Genomic DNA, 19,382 nt, shown 5'->3' on the forward strand with positions numbered 1-19,382 from the left:
TGTCTTCTAGGCATGTGATGGCCACATGAGCTCCTCCTTATCAGCTGCTTTCTCTTACTGCAAATCGATGGATCACAAGCGATTGCCCCATTTGCAATGATAATTTGTTGTCATTGTTGTGTATGGGGAAATAGCCCAAATGTCACATGACAATATACTCGCATTCCATTTCTTGGATAGCTCCATTTCTGCTTAAACCGAAGTTTATTTACAGGACCATCATTGTCTTTCTTCTACTTCATTTTAGCCATCTTTGTACAATTACTTCTTTTGTTTAGGAGAGTGGGGGCCCCTGATGGAGGAGTTGAAAAAGAGACTGAAGGAGCTGAGGGGGTTTGCAGCCCCATGGGGGCAAAAATAGTGTCAACTGCCCAGATCCCCTGGAGCTTCCTGGGAGTGGACCACCAACTAAAGAATACACATGGAGGGACCCATGGCTTTAGCCGCACACATGGCAAAGGATGGCATTGTTGGACATCAGTGGCAGAAGCTGCCCTTGGGCCTGAGGGGGTTCAATGCTCTGGTGTAGGGGAATGCCAAGGCAGAAAGGCTGGAGTGAGTGGGTATGGTGGGGGAGCACCCTCATAGATGCATGGGGAGAAGGGATGGAATAGAGGATTTCTGGAGGGGAGACCTGGAAAGGGGATAACATTTGAAATGTAAATAAAGAAACTATCCAATAAAAGAAGGAAGTCATCTTGTGATATGAGAAAGAATTCACTGCATTAGTGCTGCTATTACATAAACTGCATAAGATCAAGAGAGAGTCAACATCAGCAGGACTGAAACAGAATGATATGACTCAAGTTAGGGTGTGTCTGGCACTTTGCATTTGATGAGTGGGAACTGCTAGTGGTGTTTATACTTTATGCAATTCATAGAATTATTCATAGTTTTGTTACTATAGTAACTAGGATTTGAATCATGATATTGGGAGTCAAGTATTCTTTAACTGTACCTTAGTAACTGGGATTAGGTTCCATGTCACATTTTTTTCTTTCAAAATTTAAAGTGTTAAATTAAACTATAAAGACTAACAATTGTGATATTACTAGCAAAAAAGTATCAAAATTAATTTCATTTAAAATTAATAATTTAGGACTAGAGTGATGGCTCCATTGGCAAGAGCACTTCTTGCTTTTCTAGTGCACCTCAGGGTCCATGTAGGGTGGATCTACTGCAGGGAATCAAATGCCTTTTGAACTCCAAGAACACCTGAACACAAGTCTCTCCCTTACATACACATACATGCACACACACAATCACAAGTTTTACATTAAAATTAAATCTAAGTGATCACTATCTAATCAACAACTCTAAAGACTGATGATTATAGCCATATATGAATACGTTAAAAAAAACCTCATATTATATTACGCAAAAAGTCAAAGAAACCAATAGAAAAACACACTAAGAATATGAATGGACAATTTGAGAATAACAACATATAATAATGAATCTGTTCCAATAGACTTGCTTATATATTAAGATTATCACCAGAACTATTAAATTATTGAAAAAAACATCTTCTATTACAGAATACTTTGTTTAATAAAATCATCATGAATATCATCTCATGAAACATGAAAATTTTCTTACTCAAATTTGTATTTCTGGTTCTTACACCAATTTTCTTCTAAAAGACATTTCCTGTTTGGCACTGGCAGTAAGTTTTTTTTTTTTTTTTTTTTTGTTTCCTCTTCCCATTAATGTAAGAATAAGCCCCATTGTCTTCCTGCATCTATGATTCTGCCAAGAAAACTGCATGGCCACTGCCATCCCATCACCTTACTTTCTACATGTCCTTTTCCTTTGAGATTTCTCACTATCACTAGAGTTAAAGATTTGATTCTATGGCAACTTGTAACCATTTCCTCATTATTATTTTGGGGCTTTCTGATCCTCTTAATACCATAGGTTTATACTTTTTGTTTTATATTTTTAAAAATTTTAAAGAATTTTTTAAAGCTTTACTTTGCTTTACCTTGTGTGGATGTGTACATGTGCTTGAGAATATAGGTGGCCAAGGAACGTTCTTTCTTTCTTTCTTTCTTTCTTTCTTTCTTTCTTTCTTTCTTTCTTTCTTTCTTTCTTTCTTTCTTTCCTTACCTGATGTTTTATTATTATTATTTTAATTTTTTATTAGGTCTTTCTCTGTGTGTATTTTTCCTCTCCAGAGTTCTGTTCTAAATATGATAGTTCTCTGAGCTTTTCTGATTTAGCCTCTTTAACTCTGCCCCCGATCCCACATTCTGTTGAGTTGTCCCACCCTTAGCTATGGTCCAAACATTCTTTTCATCAAGTAACATGGACATACAGAGGTGTCATCTGTTTGCCCTCATTTTCAGGAGTCACTGCTATTTGTTGCTTGATGACCAAATTTAATGTCAATATTTAATGTATTATATATTTTCTATTATTTATTTCAGATGGGTATAAACACAGTCACCAGTCCCAAATTGAATATTTATATTTGAATTGATTTTTGTAATAGAATTTTAATATGTGCTGGTTAATACAAAAAATGGAATGGTATAGAACTTGTAATTAACTGCCAAATTTTAGGCATCAGGCAGCTTCTACAAAATCCACTGGTACTGTAGCTTAGAGTTGAGTCCTTTACTTGATCAAGATGTTTACTAAAACTATCATCATGGAGCATTTGGGAAGTAGACCATATGCCCGCTAAGCTTCCAGTGGTAGAGAGAATTGGCATTAAGCCAAAATGTCAATAGATATAACTAGTTCCTTGAGGTTTATGGGAAAACATTATAAAAATAGAAGTGAGTTTAGGTAAAATTTGATGTTTAATAAGCACAGAAAATAGCTAAATGTGTACCCACATTTGAATTCTCTGGCAGGGCTAGTGTTTCAGCTAAACTCAAGATTACATATATATGCAGGTGTGAGGAACAGGAGACAGCAAGCAAGAAGTAAGTAGAGAGGAAAGAGGGAGGAGAGAAGAGGAGGAGGAGGAAGAGGAGGAAGAAAGAGAGAGGGGGGAAGAGAGAGAGAGAGAGAGAGAGAGAGAGAGAGAGAGAGAGAGAGAGAGAGAGAGAGAGAGAGAGAGAGAGAGAGAGAGAATGCACAAATAAATAGTTCAGGCAGAAATACAATGTCCAGAAAACATTTTGATATAATTTCACACAGTGTGTACATGGATCTGATTGTAATCAACATTTCCATAGTCTCTTTTGATTTTGCAAACAAATATAATATTACTAAATGAAAGAAACTTGGTCTAAAAATATTCATAATTTCTCAACCCAACATGATTCATAGAATTCAAAACACACATACTAAAATCAGGCTGTGATGCATTTTCTTTTCCTCAAAAAATTACGCTCTCCTGTGTCCACTGTAGAGATCCAGGACAACAGACCAGAAAGAACACTTCAGAAGACAAAACTGAGGCCAATGTAGCAAATGTCTTCATATACTCGTTGAACACTACTGCATTACTCTTTGAACTATAAATCCTACAGTGCCATCTCTCCTTTCTCTAACTGTAAATTTTTATTGTAAGCACTTTGTCATCAGTGTTTGTTGTCAGGGTCTTGTCTCTAATGCATAAAAAGCCATTTTCAGAATTGATGAAGTGGATTAGAAATCACTTACAAAACTTCAGGCTTTGCATTTAAGGCAGAGACTCTACTGTTTTAGCTTGAGTTGAAAGGTAAGAGGTGTACTCTAACTGTGAGTAAAAGTAAACGGTCATCTAATACTCAAGGATCAAATAGTAAAAAGGACTGGGGTGTGACCAAAAGGGCAAACCCTTCTTCTTAATAAAGTAGGAAAATTGTATTACTAGTTCCTTTGTACTTAATGCTGCCTTGCATTCAGATATTGGCTATTATAAATAGAGTACAAGTTAATTGTGTTTGTCTGGGTTCTCCCTATAAAAGTGGACAGATAAATTGGCAATAATTAAATATTAGAAATTGAAGTAGCCTCACAATAGAAGCTGCCTGGATTCTTGAATAACCAACTCCTTAGAAAAGATGCCTTTGGGTGGTAAATGTATATACTTCAAATTATACTGTGACAAAACAGCAACTTTACCACATTATCTTTCCACTATTGCCGTGCTTCCTGATATTGTTAATTATTTCCTGTTATTGTTACTATAACATGAAGTACAGGAATTTCTGACTAAGACAGAACTGTGACAATCTGTTGCATACATGCTCCAAGATACCTTACAATGATATACAAAGGCATATATTAAGTTGAAATGTAACATTGACCTGTCCCTCACTAGAAGACTAAATATATATATATGTATATATATATATATACATATATATATATATATGAATTTGTTAAGCAGAGGGTGTAATATATTAAAATAAGTTTTGCAGGAAAAAATAATCATACGTTTTAAAATCCACAGGTCTTAAATGCATGTCTTAAAAGTCAGACTCCAAACACAACTATGCCAGCTTTCCATTACTATAACATAGTGCCTGAGATGATCAACATAAAAGAGAACAGGTTTGCTTTGTTTCACTGTCTGGAAGTTTGGTATCTGTGCTTCTGTTCCTCTGAGGGAGCATATCTTCTGGGTAGTATGTGGTATGTGGAGCTCTTGAACTCGTCTGAGAAACAAACAGAGAGGAAAGAAGAGGCCAGGTTCCCAACGTCCCCTTTAAAACACACTCCAGTGATCATACGACGTATCATTAGAGTCCCACCTTTTTAAAGTTTCTACTATCTCCCTGTAATGTAAGAGACTGATAACAAAGCTATTAATGTATAAACCTCCAGGGAACAGGGCAAACCATAGCAACATTGTGTATGTAACTTTAAATAGAAGTGGATAGACTAGAAATCAAAAATAATACAGAAAATGAATAATAGACAAAAACATATGAACTCAGTTTCAAACAGTTTTATCTCTTCAGTTATTTACTGGGTTGTCTCATGACCATTATAGGAACATGGTTTATAGTTCACACAGATTTCACATAATTTCTTTTCAGTTTTTTATATATTATTTAATCCTATTATATATACATTTTGCAAAAAACTTTAATAAAACCTACGGCAGATGCAACCAATTCATTTTCTACTTTGTCTCCTTTGATCCTTTTTCATAACCAGGCTACACAAGTGCACCAGAAATGACAAGCAGAGAAAACAGAGTAGATCATAATGACTAGACAATAATGAATAATATGAACAGGGAGACTAGAAACTGTATTACAGAACTTAGGTAAAACATGTTTGGACCACAGCTCTGACCCAGAGGGTGGAAATTTTAACTGTCTGCTTTTCCATTCTTACATCTTTGCAGTGAGAGCAAAGATACTGTGAGTAAAACCATAAGTTCTGAATTATTGAACTCAAGAGTAGCAGAATTTAATTTCTATCGTTTTAACACCTGTGACAAAAGGCAGGCTCAAGAAGAATGGGGCAAGTTCTGGTGTGACATAAAGCATAAACTCTTTAGTACAAAAGAGGAGAGTCAGGAGTGATCAGAAGAGCAACCCTGCAGCAGCCGGCAGGTCCCTATTCTCAGGCTTCAGCTCATATTAGGCTATTGGCACTGACAATTTCTCCCAGGCTTGAGGCACTGGATTTAGTCCCTGAGGCCAGAGAGGCTGACAGTGTCACTATTCTTTATCCAAAAGAAAATGTAGTGAAAGAAATGTTATATGCAGGGGGTGGAGGGACCATCACACATGACCAAACAGCAAATTCTCCACTCCACCTACCAGACATCACAACCACTGCCACCTTGTTCATTCACTGATATCTTATAACTATGGCTGATAAATTTATGTTAATTTTAAAAGAGGAAGTCTCAGATATTCTCATCTGTAGTACTACAAGTAGACTAAGGCTTCACAGCCACAAAGCAAGATGTACTTGGGTATCTTTACTTCTTCATGTTAAAATGCAAAGACAAGTGTTTAGAGACAGAGGAAGGGAGTAAGAGACCATGTCATCTTTATTCTTACTAAGATTGTAAGCAACCATGTCACAAGTCCTAGGAATTTCATGGGGAAAATCTATTCAGCTCTGCCAAGAAGTTTGCTTCCAGATTGGCTACAATGCAAAACTGATCAATAAGTAAGTTGGAAGAACCTTTATTGTTTTTCTGAATCAAAAAAAAAGAGAAGAAAAGAGAAGAAAAGAGAAGAAAAGAAAAGAAAGAACATGAGAATCTACCTGAGATTACTCCAGCAGTCTGTGTTCAGGATGAAGGAAAAGGATGATGTTGTGGTATGTTGACTTTATGTTCACATAAATTAGAGAATGCATAGTAGTGGGTGAGTCATCTGAACCATTGTATAGACAGAGCATATTCATTGTATGTGCTAGCCAAGTTCTTTTACTGCAACAAAGACGAATGTAATTATTTGATGAAGAGAAATTTTTCATTTTGATCCACAGTTAAACACAAGTGTCCATGAGAGGCTAATCTTAATGCTTTAGGGTCTTTAAGAAGAAAGCACACTATAAATGAGATAGGTCTTAAAGACAGAATATCCTATGTCCTGATACATAAATTCTCTATAAAGAATAGACCTTCAGTAACAGGACTGGCACACACTCAATGTTTCCTCTAATTCTGATATCATATCAGACATGTTTTATTGAAAGCCAGCTTTAACACTACAGGGTAAGCTGAAATGGGGCATAGAGTTCCTGACAAGAGTCCAGTACTGATATTAGCTGGGGTGGTGCAAAGGTGAGCAGTTGATGGCAGCTAGTGACTGGAAGAAGGAAAGAAGGTCAGATAGTCATTTTCTCTCTCTCTCTCACACACACACATGCACACACATATGCACATACATGAGTGGATGAAGCAATACAAGCTCCATCAACTTCATACAAACATATTATATACATATCTATGTACATACATAACTATGTACATACATATGTATGTACATACATACATACATTCATACATACATACATACAAACAAATATAATTATACATTGGGTGGATGGAACAAAGCTCCAAATAACTTTACATATATACACATACATCTCCATATATGCACATTGGTGGATGGAGCAAACTCCAATGGGCAAGCTCCAACAAACTTCACACACACACACACACACACACACACACACACACACACACTCACACACACAATTTGGTGGATGAATAAAGCTCCAACAAGCTGGCTCCAACAGCTTAATTTTTTTCCTTTAGCCTTTTTTATAACATCTAAGACATATTCCCTATGTAGAGAAAAGATCACCTCATGCACAAGTTAGATATTTTCTAAAACCAATCACCACAAAAACATATTCTTCAAAAAAAACCTAAAATTATTACACAAAAGGAAAAAACAAGAAAATTATTGATTATGCATTCTTTTACATCTCCGACTGAACTAAACATTTCCAATCTTTCTCTCCACAAGTTCATCACAACCCCAAAGCAATAATTCTTTTGTCCTTGATTAACAAAGTTTAAACGAGCCAGTCTATAGGCGCAAAGTTTTTCCGATGGTCAGCTGGTGATGATTTGTATTTGCCAAGAAACAGATCATCATCTATCCTGCATCTTATTTTTGAAGTCTTGGTAAGCTCAACAGACTAACCACCTTTTCTCTACTTTTATGCTCATAATATAATTATTTATTCTTTATTCATAACCCTGTCTTTTCATGGTACACACTGAAACACATGGTCACACCCTCTATTGCAAGATCCAAGAACTCAGTCCCAACCTAGAATGAATGTTTTCTTTGATCTCTAATTTGTCCCAAGCCTATTTTTTTTCTTCCAAGTTCAATTACATGGTTGTTACACATGAAAGTTCACTGTAATCCTTTTCTAACTTATGAGGTCACACTTCAGGGGAGAAGGCACATTATATTCTTAATTCTAATGTTATTATAACTTAAACCATCTCCTAAAGCTTTTTATAAATTACGCTTACTTCTTAAAACTTTATCAAATCAGAAATTCTGTAAAATCCTTATTTTGTCTAAGCAATATTATTTTGTGACAGTTCATCTTCATATGGATCTATGGGAAAAATGCCCTAGAGAGTAGATTGCCTTTCAAGAAGCACTACTGGCTTTTGCAGCTCCTGCATGGTGTCTTCAAAATTCAAGCCTTACACAAGACACCATTGTAACATACACAGCTTAGCTTAGCCTCACCAGGACTGTGAGAAAGGTTACTGTAAGATTAAGGAAAAAAACCTCGAGGTAGCATAGAGGTAGAATGATTTTCCCAGTTAGGTCAAGTATAGTGCACTGAGTGGACTGGAAGGGACAACCCATGGGTGGTATGTAGGTTCAGAAGGACTGCTAGGCCATTTTCATGGTGGCCAAATGTACTTGTTGTCTCTGGTGTTCCTTTATCACCTTTATTACCACAGGAACAAGACCTTTTGTAGTTGAAATGCATGGGCAGTGGCATCCTTAACTGATTTCTACCTGGACACCTAACATTTCAAGAAATGTTTGACTTATCTCACTTAGAGAAAGCAAGTTCAATTCTCGATCATAGTAGTTTGCCCTAACTCCCAGCATGTGTAAAAGTAAGTTGGTGGCCCCTCAAAGAACACTGATCAAAACATTCCAGTTAAGTATTAAGAGTTCATTCTTTTTCTCTAAGAATAAGTACATTTTAAATAACATCAAAAAGAATGTCGGGGATCTAATATAAGGTATTTCTATATGGTTTATTAATTTAAAAATCTGTAGTGGGCTGGACCTCATAAAGCAATAAAAAATAACCATTTTGTCATAAGAAAATGGGAAATAATAGCTAATTTTGCATTTAAATCCAGGTTTTAATAACATTATACAGAGTAGCAAACACAAAATGTTGTTCACCTTGTTATATTTAATCACTCAGAAATGGTAATAATTATTCTGAAATATTTGTAAATCAATGCAAAACACTTTTTTGGTGAATTTTGGGAAATGGATAACACTCTACAGCAGCTGTCTTGGCCATCCTTCCCTGCTTGCCTGTGTGCATCATCTGCACTTGTCTTTTAATAGACTGAGACTAAATTATTAGAAAAAAATTGTATCACTGGGGAGTAAGGCTTGTCAGATGCCAGTGAGATGTAATACATCAAGCACTCTGGGCTCGGCTTTATCTTTCAGGCTGTTTATTTTCAGGACACACATTAAAAAAAAAAAAAAAGGTTTTCAGCCTATCTAACCTGCTCTGATTTCAAATGAGCAAAGTAATGAGTGCTCGCAACAAGGAGAAGAATAGAATTAATGAATCTTGGACAACAACATATTAGATAAAGGATTTGTGACTAAATGCAAGGCAATGCGACCCCTCTTCCCTACAAACAAACAATGTTCTCTCAAAACTAATTAAAAGTTCTGAAGGAAAGACTTTTTTTCGTAATAGCCAGGATACAACAGGGGCGTCACGTCCTTCAGAAGTATAGTTTGCAAAAGAGAAATTAGTGACAGTAATTTTTAAAAAAATATCATTGTCTCAAGAATACAATGTATTTATGGGAATTGTCATCTATGTCTAATAAAACTGCACATAGCAAAAATGATTGTTAAAATACGCTTCACATAATAGCAAGATCATGAGTCAGGAGATATTTTAATTATTAATTATTCCAGACAAATTCCCTTTTAGATGAATTTGATCAAGCTTGACCCTGTTTGATGTCTTTGCATCCATTTTATCCACATCAAGCACAAACCCAGTTCTGTGACCACTCCAAGCTCTGTACTGTATGAAAGCTGTTTCTCTATTTCCTATTACAGTAAGGGGCTCTGCTCTGTTCTTCCATAATGAACATGCTGTCATCATAGGCATTCATCAACCAACGTATTTCTTGACCTTCCAAACGTAAGTTTGGCTCTCCGTCTTGGAGTTTTCAGAGGAGATAGGAGGCAACATGATATGTTCTAAACTTGAACACTCCCACACACTGCGATATGTTTCCTCTCAATTCTGCTGTTGAAATGTTAAAGACAGCTTTAAGGTTTCACTGACTATGTTATTCCCTGTCACCATATACACTTGCTGCTAGTTAGAATGTATTGATAATGCTCCTAGTTGCTGATAATCTGTAGATGTCATACAGGGAAGGAAATAAAAGCACCTCACTTCCCCCTTGGTATCATTTAACTTGAGTGAGCCAGGACTTGACCTCCCTCCTTCATGCTTCCTATTTCCTCCACTCCTGATCTGTCGTCTTAGTCTGAATCTAGGCCTACCTGAAAGTTCTGTTGTGAATCTGTCCCTGTATCTATGTCTGTTTGTGGGTCTGTGTGCTGTGTCTGTCCCTCACAGGAGGTTCTGTTCTGTCTTTATTGAACAACATAGAAATTATCACATGTGGAAGGAAGGAAGGAAGGAAGGAAGGAAGGAAGGAAGGAAGGAAGGAAGGAAGGAAGGAAGTTAGTTTACGAAAATCTGTAACAGAATTCTACCAGGCATTCAATCACTTATTCCAAGTGATTCCAACTGAGCCAGATGACAGACAATATTATAAACAGTATTTATCAATCAATATTCAAATGTACTCAACATTTTCCAGAAATGTTAAACATAGCTTAGAGGATATTCATTTAAGATGATTCCTTTGAAGCCCTGTATTTGCTGTGTTCAGCCATTGATTATTAATACAACATGCATTAATATGGGTCAGGGGCATGGAAGAGTAAGTTAAGGTGACAGTTATACATGATTTTAGTTTGTAAAACTTGATTACATGAGAAATCCAAGGCAAATGAAGTTGATTGTTACATCGTTCTTTTAAAGGCAGTTAAAAAATGGTCAGGGTACAGGGGAACTCCAGGGCCAAAAAAATGGGAATGGGTGGGTAGGGAAGTAGGGGGGATGGTGGACTTTTGGGATAGCATTGGAAATGTAATTGAGGAAAAGATGTAATAAAAAATATATATAAAAAATAAAAAATAAGAAAAGAATTCATTATCCTTAAATTAAAAAAAATGGTCAGGGTAAACAGTACATAGTAAAGTTAAGTCTGAAGTGAGTTCAAGATAGGTGTAGTAGTAACTGTCTGTGAGGTCCAGCAAAAGTTTAAGCCTTTTAGAGCATGAGCGACATCCTTAGCATAATGCATTGCCACATCCACTGTCAGAAGTGTTTCCTCAGAGAAAATGTGCAGATATTTATCACAATGATGGTGGCATTAAATAGGAAGAAGTGGGAACAAGAAATATTAAAAAGCAAGTGTGTTAATTTATTATGGGATGATTCATTAACTACAAAAACAAAGCAATAAAATAATATTACGAATTGCTTAGTTGAATATAACTTTTAAGTGAACACATCTAATGAAAAATTTATTCAGCATTTTTCAATTTCTGTTAGGAATCCAAGGTCTCAAATGTGCACATATAAAGCTTAAAAAGAGGTATGTCATACTATATGTCAGAAAGAGAAAACTGGTATATTTTCTTTTATTTGTCCTATTTTAGGCATATTTATGTAAAATGCTATTTAAAAATACATATACTCTATGCTGCTTATTCTTGGGGAAAGATGATTTTCAGATCTCAAGTGTTTGAGAAAGCTCCTGATAACACCTTTTACTCCTTGTAGAGAGCAGCAGTGTCCTTGGTGAGCATCTTTATGCACAAGAATGAACAGAGGTCTACATTTAGATTCAAACTCTGAGAAACCATAACACTCTTGCTTTTTATTTAACGTGTCTTCATCTTCATGAGGGAAGCTTCAATCAAAGGTACTTGTAAGTTGTTTCCAAACCTGTACACTTATAAAATTTTCCCACCAGTGCTACTTGTGGATTTGTGTACCAAATCTTTGAAAGCAAGGCTAAGTAAGGCTCTTATATCTTGACTCAAATATACAAATAATAACCTTTAAAAATTATACTTAGGATTATGTCAACATGATGCCTTTGCAGAATAATTTCAAAAGTGGTGAAAATATCAGTCTTCTTTCTTATCTTGACTGAGAATTGTAATATCTAATCCCAAATGTTTCAGATACTTTATATTCATTTGCAGAATTTTGACCACAATGCATAATGTGGTCTCATCCTATTAAAACTTCAAACAATATAAAACAATATGGACCTTTACATTTTTACCTGATAGATTTATGCTTCTATCTGAGCCAAAGATGTGTGTGTGTGTGTGTGTGTGTGTGTGTGTGTGTATTCATAGACATACATAAACAATGTATACACATTAGACCTACTATTCTGTCAACAATGTTTTTAGCACTATATTGTTTCTTTGTTCATATAACTAAATTAATCTTCTGAAATGTTTAATGTAACAAAATAGTACATAGATACATAAGGCACATAAGCACACATACACAAACATGTATATAATTACATGTAATAGAAAACATTATGAAACATTATATATAATAAATTTTACATTGGTATTTATAATACACATATTAAAACTATACATCTATGTATTACTATTAACTGATAATCATTGTATATTTTTGATAATAAAATATATAATGTAGAGTTTTATTATGTCACAACTGGTGTCATGGACACCGAAGAATCTTCCAAAATTTTGCTTCTAAAAAGCATTGTGAAGACACTCTCTTACATAGAAGCCTTTGGGATATCTGTCATATAGATCATACACATAAGAATTCCAGAATTCAGTCTTTGGTTTGTATGATTAAGGTGACATAGTCCCATATGATCATGTCATACTTCCAAATGTGTTGATGAAGTAATAATGGACAGAGCCTAGTAGCATATAGATATTTCAATATTCATCTGTTGATTAAAAGGAAGACATAAAACTGTACTATTCCTTCAAGTCTGCAATAAAATTTCTTTATACTGTTTGTCAACATTCCTAAGGTACTACTACCACACTCTTCACTATGAAAAATTCTCATATTTTCTTTCTTCCAAAATAGCTGTGTTACCAGACAGTACAACTCACATACTCCCTGTTATCAGTGTGTGATAGAGTAGATGCAAGATAATTGTCTGTGTCCACATTTAGCCTCTCTTCTCCAGGTTTTCTTCACTCTTCAAAAATATTTCTTTTTTATATTTAAATATAATTACTGAAATCTCCCTTTTTCCTTTCTTTGAACTTCTAATATAGCTCCTCCCTGTTTTTAAAATTCATGGCCTCTTTTCTCATTAGTTTTTATTGTATACACACACAGACACACACACACACACACATTTTCTCCTCACCTTGTCTCTCATTGTTTATGGACACACAGAAAGGATCCACAGCCTTTCTGTTTCTCTTTTTAAAAAGCAAATATGCATCTCATGGGTAACAATAAAATAAAATAAAACAAAGAAAACCAAACAAACCAGAATAAGACAAAACAAATAAGAAACAGAGCTCTAAGTGCATATAGACACAAAACACACAAGGGGATCCTGTAAAAACACAAAACCAGACCCATAAAACATGCTCGCAGTACAGGTAAGGTTGAAAACAATGCCTTGACAACATTATGAGACATAGAACCTCCAGACCCTCCAAAGATACTTTTGAAATTGCTTTCTCTTGGCCGTCTACTTCTGGGGATGGGGTCAGCTCTTAAGAGGAGTTTGTTTCCCTATTGAGACTCCCTTGAAGGACACTAATTTTTACTTTGTAAGTGGTTACCAATTTCAGGTAGTTTCTGGGTGATGGATAGGGTAAGAGTATGTGTACACTTCTCCTTTCAGGTCTAGGACTCATTCTGGCACAGATGTGTGCAGGCCCTGGGTAACTTAATTTCTCAAAAGTTCTTCATCCCAATCTTCTGGCAGCCAGATGATTGATGATGATTGATTGAAGGTGAGAATAATATTTTATCAAATATTCTCTTAACTTAAAAGATAAATTCAATAAATTATCATCTATTTATATTATTCATATCTTATAATGTTTCATTGAATGTAGCATTGATAAGCAAATTAACATTTCATTATAACTGAATTAAAAAGGGGAAATAAAATATACTTGCCCTGAGAAACTCTCTGACATCAAAGGTACTAGAAAGCCATAACTCTGATTTGCCCTTAGATATATTGTTGCTTTACTGAGAAGCTCTAATGTACATGATATAATGTATCTCTCTCTCTCTCTCTCACACACACACACACACACACACACACACACATCACATAAAAATGGTTATCTATATATTTATATAATTTAGTGGAGTACTGCTTATTTTAAATCATTTTATGTGTATGAGTGTGCCTGAGTATAGATGCACTGCACCACATGCATGCAGGTCAGAGGTGTCACATCCTCTGAATTTAGAGTGGCAGTTGGTTCTGAGTGGCAGTTGGTTCTGAGCTAGTATATACGCTAAGAGACCTAAACCAGATGCTCTCCAAAGGTGTAAGCCCCCCTTTTTTTACTATTATTAAAGCATTTTTACTTTAAACAATAAAGATAAGAATATTACTTTATAAAATGTATAATTATTTTGGATTTCTATTTCCCTTTTATTCTTTTTCTTGGATATTTTCTTTATTTATATTTCAAATGTTATCCCCTTTCCCGGTTTCCCCTCTGGAAAGGTGCTGTCCCATCCCCACTCCCCTGATTCTTTGAGGGTGCTCCACCACCCACCCACTCACCCATTCCCACCTTCCTGCCCAGTCATTTTCCTACACTGGGGAATGAAGCCTTCACAGGACCAAGGGCCTCTCCTCCCATTGATGCCTGACAAGGACATCCTCTGCTACATAAGTGGCTGGAGCCATGGGTCACTCCATATGTACTCTTTGGTTAGTAGTTTAGTCTCTGGGAGTTCTGGGGGGGGGTCTGATTGGTTTATATTGTTGCTTTTTCTAATCATTTAGCTGTTGCTCCAGACCCCAGAATACTACATCCAAGAGCAATTTTTAAAATTCTCTTGTTTGGAGTAAATACAATTAAATATATACGGTTATGTAATATATTTGTAGAGTTAGTAAAGAAGAAAATTGGTTACTTTATTTATTATGGAATGTAATAAAATAATTACAGATGAATGCAATGGTTTACACATGACCTAGAACAATATTGTGGGGGTTTTTTTGTTGTTGTTGTTCTATTTCCTCCTCCTCTTTAGTCACCATTCTATATTTCAGGCAAAAAAGACACATTTTAACTCTAGTTCTGGCTTGCTGGCTTGTATAGACTATGATGTCAGTGAGATATGAGGAAATCCAGGTTGCACAATGGGATAGCTCTGTGAGCCTGGACAAATACTTATCTTCTTGGCCTTGGCTTCATCTCTACATTGGAAAGACTCCTCCTAGCCTTCCTCACTAGTGGTAATAAGATTCCAGTAGATAAAACACACCATGAAGAATGTTAGGGATAGAGAAACTATTGGGCTATACTTAGTATACACCCTCTTCTGTGCTGCCATCACAATTATTACTAGAGTTTTCTATGGTACTTGAAAAACATGCAATTCTCTAAAGAAAACAAGACAGGATGGATTATATTAACTAGTAGTAAACAAGTAAGTAACACATGAGTATGTGTTAGAGCAATGAGAAATATTACAGAGAATAATTATAGTAGATTGTGCTATATGTTAAGCATAAAGTATTCAGATTTTGCAGTAGAACATACAGCATTTTGTGTTATAGAACAGTCTATTGTTATTATGCAAATAATTGTTACTAAATTTCTTCTAAATACGTACATTTACATGCAAAAACCCGGGCTGTTTTAAACCCTAGTTACAGAGGCTTCATTTTCTAATCAAGAGTAATTAATGCAAAGGTACAAAGTGCCCAAAGTTTTGAGAATAACAGCATGCACTCAGGCCTAAATCAGACATCTTTCCTCACTAATTCCCTTCCCCCCTACCAAACTGCAGGAAATGGCTGGATAGGAGGCAAAAAGAGGAAAGGATGTAACAGTGGGAGGCTGGGGAGGAATAGTGTGAAATGATGTCATACATGGTTATTACATAAGCTCAGGAACTCACAGCACTTGTGCTTACCCGCACAAGACCTATACAAGGTCTAGGTAGACACAACTCTAAGTCACTGTAGTATGCATTGGCAGTTGATAACTGCTAAAGAAGTGAGAATCAACTCTGAGGGTGTGGTCACTGGCAGGTTTCCCATATTTCAGTGAATGTCCCTGCAGCCCATTCATGGACCACACTACTTGGACTTATATCAACGGCAACAACTAAAAAGAAGACAAGAAAGTTGGGTGAGATTGCATCTTTGGGTATGGAAGGAGTTGACGGGGGAATTGAGAATGAATGTGATCATATTTTGTAGCCCATATGTATGACATTCTCAAAAATAAAGAAGAATTACAAAAGAAATAAATACAAAAACATTTTCAAAATAAAAGAGAAAAAGTATTAATTTTGAAATTTTCCTCTTTGGTCTCTATTGATAAAACACTCTGAGGTTCCCTCCTGGCCTTTTCCTGCTCTGCAGGCAATTGAGTATGTCCGGCTGTGTTTGAGAACATTGTCCCACAACCCTTTGCTAGAGAGGGTGTGATGAGGCATTAAATATGAATGAGGTTTGTAAAATCAAGAGAAATCAAGAACAAAGAACTGATATTGGGATTGAACTATACAGTCCTAAGAGACCAATTCTTCACCATGAAGGAAAAACAGCAACTGAGAAATAAATCAACATTCTCTTCCCTCTGCATCAGGTGATGCTCCCTTAATTACCAATCACACAAGTTACAATTAAATAAAGAAATAATAATGTTCTTAGACCCTTTCAAACTTAGCACAAAAAGGTATGCATTCTAACCGACTTCATACAAAATTATCCTATTTATTGCCTAAGATAAATAGAATTTAGTTTTCCTTTATTAGTCATGATTCTATTCAGTTAGTAGAAAGATTCAAACTAGCACAGTGCCTGATGGTAGATTTTTGAACTGAATTTTCTTTTGATTCTTGGACAATAATTTGTCCTAACTAACTTAAAAATATATCAGAGTTGCTTCCATATTCTGGTGTGCTTAGTCACATTGTGTGTGTGGTCATTCAGCAAAGATACTTGAGGAAACCCAGACCCAAGACCAACTAATGAAGGAAAAAGAAGTTGAGATGTATACATTTCAGAGAGTAATTGCCCAGTTATTGTCCTTGATCATCAATACTTTCTATTTAAACAAAGAAATCTTTCTGAGGGAGCTCATTTTCAATATATTAGATGTTCTAGATAAAATCAGATACAACAGCTTGACAGACCCTAGTAAACTTGATTTGGGGAAGAGTATGCACATTAATCTCATTCTCAACAAGCAACATCAAACCCTCATTATTGTGGATACTGGAATTGGAATGGCTAAGGTTGACTTGATCAATAACCTTGGCACTATTGCCAAGTCAGGCACCAAAGTCTTCATGGAGGCTTTGCAGGCTGGTGCAGATATCTCTTTGATGGGCCAGTTTGGTGTTGATTTTTACTCTGCATATTTGGTTGCTGAGAAAGTAACTATCATCATGAAGCATAATGATGATGAGCAGTATGCCTGGGACTCCTCAGCTGGGGGAATCTTTCACAGTGAGAATGGACACAGGAGAAACAATGGGTCATGGTACAAAGGATATCTCACATCTAAAAGACCAAACTGAGTATTTGGAGGAAAGGAAAATAAAGGAGATTGTGATGAAACATTTTTTATTGGCTATCCCAGTATGCCCTTTGTTGAGAAGGGATGTGATAAGAAAGTCATTGATGATGAGGCTGAAGAAAAGGAAGAGAATGAAAAGGAAGAAAAGGAGTCTGGTGATAACACACTGAAATAGATGTTGGTTCTGAAGGAGAGGAGGAGGAGGAGAAGGAGAGGAGGAGGAGGGAGAGGAGGAGGAGGAGGAGGAGGAGGAGGAAGAAGAAGAAGAAGAAGAAGAAGAAGAAGAAGAAGAAGAAGAAGAAGAAGAAGAAGAAGAAGAAGAAGAAGAAGAAGAAGAAGAAGAAGAAGAAGAAGAAAGATGGTGACAGGAAGAAAAAAAAGATAAAGAAAAAGTACATTAATCAAGAAGAACTCAACAAAACAAAGTCGATTTGAACCAAAAATCCTGATGACATTACTAATGAAGAATACAAAGAGTTCTACAAGAGCTTAATCAGAGATTGGAAAGAACACTTGGCAGCAAAGCATTTTTCTGTTGAAGGACAATTATAATTCTGGCTCTACTTTTTATCTCAATTGGTGGCTCCTTTTGATTTATTTGGAATCAGAAAGAAAAAGAACATCATCAAGTTGTATGTATAAAGAGTTCTTATCATGGATAACTGTGAGGAGCTAATCCCTGAATATCTGAATTTCATTAGAGGGGTGGTGGATTCTGAGGATCTTCCTCTCAATATTTCCCATGAAATGCTACAGCAAAGCAAAATTCTGAAAGTCATCAGAAAGAATTTTGTCAATAAACGTTTCGAACTATTTACTGAACCGACAGAAGATAAAGAGAACTACAAAAAATTGAGTCATTCACAAATAATATAAAGCCTAGAATCTGAAGGAGCTTTCAAAGCTGTTCTGATACTACACATCTGTTTCTGGGGATGAGATGGTTTCTCTCAACGATTATTGCACCAGCATGAAGGAAAACCAGAAGTATATCTATTTTTTTCACAGGTGAGATCAAGGACGAGGTTGATAACTCAGCCTGTGTGGAATGACCCTGAAATCATGGCTTAGATGTAATCTATATGTTTGAGCCCTTGGATGAATATTGTGTTCAACAGCTGAAGGAATTTGAGGCCAAGACCTGGTGTCAGTTACCAAAGAAGGACTGGAACTTCAAGAAGATTAAGAGAAAAAGAAGAAACAGGAAGAGAAAAAGACAAAATTTGAAAATTTCTGCAAAATTTTGAAAGATAGTGTGAAGAAAAAGGTTGAAAAGGTGGTTGTGTCACACCAATTGGTGACATCAGTATGCTGTATTGACACAAGTACATATGAGTGGACAGCAAACATGGAGCAAATCATGAAAGCTCAAGCCCTCAGAGACAACTCAACAATGGGTTATGTGTCAGCAAAGAAACACTTGGAGATATACCCTAATCACTCCATTACTGAAAGCCTAAGTATTGGTCTAGGAATTGGACTATGTATTGATGAGGATAATCCTATAGTGAATACCAGTGCTGCTGAAACTGAAGAAATGTCATCTAAGCTTCACCAGAACTATGTGTTTGATGCTTACCTTCATTCCTTCTGATAATATATTTTCCATGATATTTTGTTGATTTTTGTTAACATTTAAACCATCTGCAGATAAAATTTCTACACGTGATACTGTGATACTATAGGTTTGAATCAAAAGGTTGATAGAGTGTTTGCTTTAAGATGTAATGTAACCTACTGTTAATGCTAACTTTGTGGTCTGAAGAGTTTAGTTGTTGAGTTGGGTTCCTTAGTAGACTAAATTAAGATGGCTTAACATTCACCTTAATTTTTTCATTCCCTATGGTTAATTCTGCATGTACT

The 19,382-nt window shown here is 35.8% G+C and overlaps 1 pseudogene; it reads left to right on the forward strand.

Annotated features, from left to right (window-relative positions):
• The first annotated feature begins 451 nt into the window (after nt 1-451).
• LOC110300216 (heat shock protein HSP 90-alpha-like) lies at nt 452-19,113 on the forward strand (annotated as a pseudogene).
• The last annotated feature ends 269 nt before the right edge of the window (nt 19,114-19,382 follow it).

This window comes from Mus caroli, unplaced genomic scaffold (assembly GCF_978045245.1).
Source record: "Mus caroli unplaced genomic scaffold, Mus_caroli_1 scaffold_10, whole genome shotgun sequence".
NCBI lineage: Eukaryota > Metazoa > Chordata > Mammalia > Rodentia > Muridae > Mus > Mus caroli.